The sequence below is a fragment of the Alligator sinensis genome, unplaced genomic scaffold (assembly GCF_000455745.1).
Source record: "Alligator sinensis unplaced genomic scaffold, ASM45574v1 scaffold1230_1, whole genome shotgun sequence".
NCBI lineage: Eukaryota > Metazoa > Chordata > Crocodylia > Alligatoridae > Alligator > Alligator sinensis.
In genome coordinates this window covers 536,671-543,591 of record NW_005842675.1, presented here as the reverse complement: position 1 = coordinate 543,591, position 6,921 = coordinate 536,671, and the positions used below count along the sequence as shown (strand labels likewise).

General features: G+C 38.8%; 1 long non-coding RNA gene across 1 annotated transcript in view; it reads right to left on the bottom strand.

Moving 5' to 3' along the window:
* Positions 1-6,921, bottom strand: part of LOC102383392 — a 10,513-nt gene that overhangs the window by 1,990 nt on the left and 1,602 nt on the right. The window contains exon 2 of the long non-coding RNA XR_324977.2: positions 4,577-4,697. This is a non-coding gene — a long non-coding RNA (uncharacterized LOC102383392). The remainder of the gene's footprint in view (positions 1-4,576; positions 4,698-6,921) is intronic.

Here is a 6,921-nt window from a genome sequence, read left to right as displayed (position 1 = left end):
TCCCTACATTAGGCCAGAACTCACCAGGTATACGAGTGGATGAGTGAACAGAAAGCTTGTGGTTTTTTTATTCTCCAAGCTCTACTTATTTCATGTGTGAAACAGTAGAGTCCTTCTCTTCTGTATATCCAGGGCCTAGCACATTGTGGCCTCAGCTCCTGGGTGGGGCCCATGAACACTGCTGTAACATAAGCGTATAAAAAAAACACAAACTAAATTCATCCCTGGCACAAGGAAGACCAACTCACACGGATTTCACTTCACACCAGGGCTAAGTAGGTCCAGTGTGGGTATCACTCAACCATTTTAGCTTGCTTGTTACAGGCAGGTGATTTAAAAATTTATATACAAAGCCAAGAAAAAGAAATGTCCAGACAATACGTTAAACTATGTTTGCTTGTCAGCTGAACAAATAGCATTGTTCTGCTGCACAGTGACCAATCTATCCTACTCTCTTCACCAGATGCAGTTATTTCTAGGTCCAAAACAGCTTGACACTACCCCAAATGAGCCTGCTTTACCAAGCTAATTAAACCTGCCTAAAATAGAGAAATTTGTAGAAGGTTTAAATAAAGATAGATGAGTAACGTAATTTACCTCAGTGGACAAAACTGAGTCCAAGAAAAGGGAAAAAATGTAATAAGTAGGTGAGTTTTTAAACTTGGAAGAAATGTAGTAATAATTGCTATCCAAGACAACACTTTGAAGCAGCCTGCATGTGTATGAGCTGGGGATCAAAGAAAAATCAGTCTGCTCTATCCATGATTTAGGAGCCAAGCTGCCCCTAGATGTATTGATGCTTCTTCATCCAACTAAACCCCATGGCTGTTTACAGACGTTAAATAATAAAAAAAAATTTTTTTTTAATTTTTAAAAAGAAAATAAAATAAAAAAGAAAACACGCTTTACCGGAAGAAGCAGTGCATTAGTTTTGACCCAGCTCTGCAGCGTCTGTAGGGATCAAGCATTTCAGCTGGACTTTTTGACACTTATCTCAAGCTGATTCAATCAGCTATTAGATAAAAGTGCCAAAAATGCCCCACTAAAGCACCCGATCTATACAGATATTGGGCAAGCTGGGTCCAACTAATGCAATGCCTCTTCTGGGCATGTGCTGGGATTGGCTTGCGGGCACACCAAATTTAAAGTTCTGTTTGTTTGTTTGTTTTTTTAACGTCTGTAATATGATCTTTACCTTAAAGGAACCCTTTTCATCCTCTTAAGGATGCCAGTTTCTGGGGAGGCAGGCAACAATGCAAGTTAATTAATAACAGTACTAACAGACTTGTTGAGGAGTGATAAAGGTACATATCTACCCTGCCTTCCAAAAGCCCACAGAGTCATCATGGCATCCTGTCTCCTTAGATGGGGGACCCTAGGCTCAATTCCATATCTGTTCAAAGGGGCAGATGGCCTTTCGGATACATAGGTCCATTATAGTTGAAAATATCTTATGGCTGCATCTGCTGGGTGACATTTGACCTAGGAAATAAATAGGAGAGAATTATATAATGTGGTAAAGTCAGTGGAAAAACTCCCATCAATGCCAATAGGGCAAGGCTTTCATCCAAAACATGTATATCTTTTTTTTTTCCTGATGGTTCAGGCCACTGGCAGATTCTTTTCTACTGAACGTAAGGACTTTTGTACCTCAACAAGATTCTATTCCACCCTGCTCGAGTCCCTGAAAATCCATTAATACACCCATCTACTTTTGTAATATACCACTGTCTGATTCTTAAGACTGAGTCTCAAAAAAGCATTGAGGAAGGGAAGGAAAGGGATCCACTGCCCTCTTTCTGAGGGACTTGAGCAGGATGGAACAGAATTATGATTAGGGCCTAAGTCCACTTATTTGCTTTATAAGTAAAATAGAATTTGTACCCAAGAGAAAACAGCATGTAGAGCTCACAAAGCAGTTTTCAGTATCATCGCAGGTATTTCCCTACTTCTTTCAGCCCTAGGGGGTCATTGTGTGCAATAGACCTGAGGATCACTACATTTTTGCCTAAGGAAAAAGAGAACCTACTGACTTGCTCTTAGCACATAAGCTGCTCTGAATTCTCACTGTTATGGTTAGGCTATAGAATTGGCTGATCTATATAGATAACAGCCATAAACATATGATGCTGTATATCCACCTTAGCAGTGGAGAGGGAATAGAAAATAAAAAACCACCAAGGGGCCAAATTCTAGCCACTAATACTCAAGCTAACTTATACTTGAAATGTTGCTTTTCTGAGGACTGAGGGAAGCATTTTTCAAGGTACAAAGGACAATTAGGCAGCCTACTCTTCCACTGACTTTAATGACAGTCAGCTGTCTGGGTGTTATTTGTGCCTTGTGCTTTTAAATTTCCCCTCCTTGAGTAAACTCCACCAGGCCTCTCCCTAAGTTGAGTGTGGCCCCAGTAGAACACAGGAAGTAATTTGTGGCGCACATATTCCAGTTTGGTACAGACAAATGATGGTTTAAAACAAATCTTTTGAAAGTTTCTCAAACATTCGGGAATAGTAATCTCAAACTGGGCCTTCTTGTTGCTTCTGTGTAGGTGAAAATCCAGCTCAAGCAGGTAACAGCTGCAAGTCAGTACTGTCTGATGCTATTTCAAAGCCTATATGCAATGAGATACTAGTCTTAGTCCATTTCCCAGTGAGCGCAGGTGTCAAAAGCCACCATCAGAGCTGGCTCTAATTGGCAGTCTCAGTGGGGAAGCCAGAAAATAGATAGGCATGGAGAGTGGAGACAGCAGTCCCCTGTCACCTGAAGTACTTGTTACTAAACTTTCTGCAAGAGTAGCTCCACCTTTGTGGCACTGAATTTCATTTTCCTACTGCCCATATCTGAAATCCACACTCCATTATGCAGTTAATCAGACTCTGCATGGAAAGTTTTTCTCTTCCCTCTTGTTGAGTGCTCAGCTGCCAGTGTACTACTGCTGCCACTGCCAGAAAAAATAAATGCCCATCCATTCAGTTCAGAGTCACATTGTAGGCGTCAATTCCTCACTGAATACAAAGGACTTGGATTGCTAAACTGTGTCTAAACCTCTTGGGGATTCTGGTCTAAAGTCTATACTGCTGGGGCCAAGAATACTTATTTTAATTTATAACATGCGCTGTAGAGACACATGATATTCTCTCATTTTATAGGCAGAGATATTTTGTTCATCTCAGTGCAAGCTTTTCAAAGTCTAGAACAGAGAAGATCCCCCATGCACTTGGCAGAAGACCCAGAAGTGGACCAGAATTATTTCTGGTCCACTTCCAGGTCCACCACCGAGCACCCGGGGGGGGGGGGGGGCCCTCCCACCCTCCTGGGGGATGTTCCAACCACCCCACCGTTTCAGCATTCATGAGCCACACATGGTACCTCAAGTTACGTAGAAAAAACATTTAAAGCTGTGTCTATGGCCAAATTGCTGATTCTCCAAATCAGCATCTAATCTTCAGATTCAGCTGAATCAGTGATCTGAGTCAACCCTGAATCAGCCCTGAATCAGGTCAAATCCAAATCCAAACCGAATACGGCCCACTTCGCACACTCCTACTAAAAATACACAAGTCATTCAAAAAAAGTCATTATCCCATAGCACACTGTTCCTCACTCCATCCACTACATTAAGATTAAAAAACCCACATCTTTACATAGACAGACAGACAGGAAACTTATGTAAAAAGTGAGAGAGAGACCTAAACTCCATTCCTTCTGTACCACAGATTTCCTTGGTGTCCCAAGGCAAGTCCCATTGACTTCAGTGGGGTTAGGATATCTCCCTTATGCTCCTCTTTCTCAGTTCCTCACTTTTAAAGATGGAGATAAGACCTCTCCCCTTCCTCCTAGAGATGTTTAAAGACATAGTAGAGCTCACTCTGATGGATGGAGGGCATGTAAATGCCACCGTTAGCTAAAGTATTTCTGCATTTAGACTGATTATTTATAGTCCCCTACAAATGGACATAGTGCTGTAGAAGATGACCTATTCTAAAAAGGTAGCAATTCCCTTCCTTGAAGAGATCACAGGCAGGGATGAGTCCTATCTATGCTATAATACAACACTCATCATTGTAGTTTCTCACCGATTCCCAAAGAGGTAACAACAATATCTTACCAGGCTAGCAAACTAATTTTCTTTAACACTTTTCTTTTGGCATTTAGAACCCTTGCTTCTCACATATTTCCTGGACCATCATAGCTACAGCAATACTCCAACCCTACTTCTATCCTCTTTAACATGTTTAGCTACAGTTGAAGAAAAACAATGTGGGTTTTACATTTCAGGCTGAAGAGAACACGAACATTCTCTTCTCTAGTAGTCAAAGAAGTGGGGGCAAAGAGAATATATAATACAAGACAAAAGAAATCAAAAGAGAATGATGCAGCATTGTTGCAGCCAGAATCCTTCATGAATATATGTTGAGTCCTCCCAGTATCCAGAGCTAAAGAAGTACAGAATCTGTGTCACAAGCAGTGCTTATGCTACAGAAATATTTTTATAGATAAAATCTGAATATTCTTCAATGTTATTTGTGACCTTGTCTTCCACAAAGTTGCACCTAAGAAATAGTTCACTTACAACTTTATTCCCAGAAGTGAAAGTCTTGCACATATTCATATGAGTATTTCAGTCAGTGTTAGCACTGGAGATGTTGAGTGGCCATCTTGAGAAAATCTTGTTAAGTGACATTCTAACCATCCTATCAGAGCAAAAACAATATCAAAATAACTTAATGGACCAGAACCATGCCAAGCCAGTACAGCAAATGTTCTACATAAATAGTACAGGAAAAAAAACTTGGCTAAAATGTATCGTCACAAACTGCTATGCCAAACAATAAATTCAGTTTTTTTGTAAAGCTAAGTAATAAACTGAAAAATGGCGAAAGCCAAATGCATTGTTTTCTGTAAATACAAGTCTATTGGTAGCACATAAAATAACAAGCCTCTACAATTTTTTCATATCGCACAAAATGGAGAATCGGTCCCCTCCCTTCCCCTTTTCTAATGCACTTTGTCAAGAAATAATTTGCTTATTTGCTACGTAAGGGCATACAGAGTTTGCACTCCTGTTTCACTGTGTTACTGCGGGCAAGGGAACTTCCTATAAAAGCAATGATTGCCATTGCACAGTACAGTAGCTTTCTCCAAAAATTTGCTTTGTCTGTTTATATCCCTGGCTTTAAACTTCCATAGCAACAGAAAGAATAATTAAAAAACCCCACCCTAAATTACCTTGCTGAAAAATTCTGCATAATCCTATTTATGCAGGAAGGATTTTCTTACAGCATTTTGCAAACTTCCTTTCCAGTTATTAATATTTTAATAAAATAGCTTTATTAGCATGATGTGTACTGGGAATTAGACAAGCAACTTCTCTAACTATTAGTTGGCATTGCATACTGCACAATAAATATACTGTTTTGAATCTGTGCTGCTGATGATCTTTTTTACTATTTCTCTTTCTCCTCTACATATTTTTTTTAATTTTAAGTCTTCTCCCTGCTTTGATTACTCATGTTGCTATTCAGATTAAGTCTCCTTTTCCCTAGCTATAGTCAAGGCCTGCATTACCTAACTTAGTGATATTTCCATGAAAAATACTTTAAAGAGATGAGCACTTTGCAAAGTAGCAGAGCAAAAAAGCCCGAGCATGTATGGTGTTTCACACATATATAGCAGTGTCAAAAAAAAGGCGTCACCCAATATTTTATCCAACATCTTCTGAGTCTCATCAGAGGAAATTAAAAAAAGAAATTGGCTTCTTGAGAGGGTAGATCAAACACCTAAGGAACAGCTGCAATTCGTGGTTCTGAGAAATGAAAATTGAAAACCAGGGTAAAGTGGATATTGGGTAATTTATAAACTGCCGTTCTCCACTTATTCTGAGTGCCAGTACATTTAGTAGATCATCAATACAACTATCTCACATGTACGATTAAAAAAAAAATTAAGCAAGCTATATTGTGTCTATTGTGTTCCCACACTGCACATAGTATAAGGTTTTTTAAAGTATATTTTAGTTTCAGGTTTATATCCCAGATGTGATTCTTGTTAATACATTCTATAGATCTGTATTTGTGATAGTGCAATTGACACAAATTACTGTAGCTATTAGCATTATTTATGCCAAATGTTCTACAACTAGTTGCTTATAAAAACTCATCTCCAAGTGCACTAGGGTTGTCCATGAACAAAAATATTAAATGATACTCCTTGACATTTTGTTGTTTTAGTAATCTAATCCCTTGGAAACTATATAAAGATCTATAAAGCCATTCAGCTTTTAATCATAGCTGATATAAATCACCATGCCAGTTAACACTGGGTGCATAAATCTCAGAGAATGTGGATTTATGACATGGGGATGTAATTCACCAGTATCCGCTCTTAAAATTTGATTACAATTATGGGATTTGAGAGCACAGACTTAAATAGCTGGTTGCAGTTCTACTTGTGACCTTACAAAAAGTAGGGAACCAGGGCTTGCAATCTGTTGGTGTATTTAAGTAACAGTTTCACGTTCTCCCTGTTCAGATTAATTGCTTCTTTAATCTGTGAATGCCGACACACATGTGCAACTGTGCAAGTTAATAGGGAGGAAGATTGTAGAGATGCTATCAAGTTTCATTATATTCTGTGCTCTTAATTGTCATCATCACTGGAAACCATCATTTTATTTAATGGTTTAAATAAGCCAGAAATCTAGTCATAACATTTAAATATTAAAAGACATTTATAAATAAACATAAATGGTAGAAAAGGAAAAAAAAAACATTGAAACTTACTCTGTGGGATAATGAAATAATTGGACTTGGGTTTCCAGGTACAGATAGGATATTTTCCTGTTTGTCTGCTGTGATTGCTATGCAGAGGCAGTATCAGAATCCATGTTAAAAAGTGTGTGTGGGGGGGGGGGGGGGG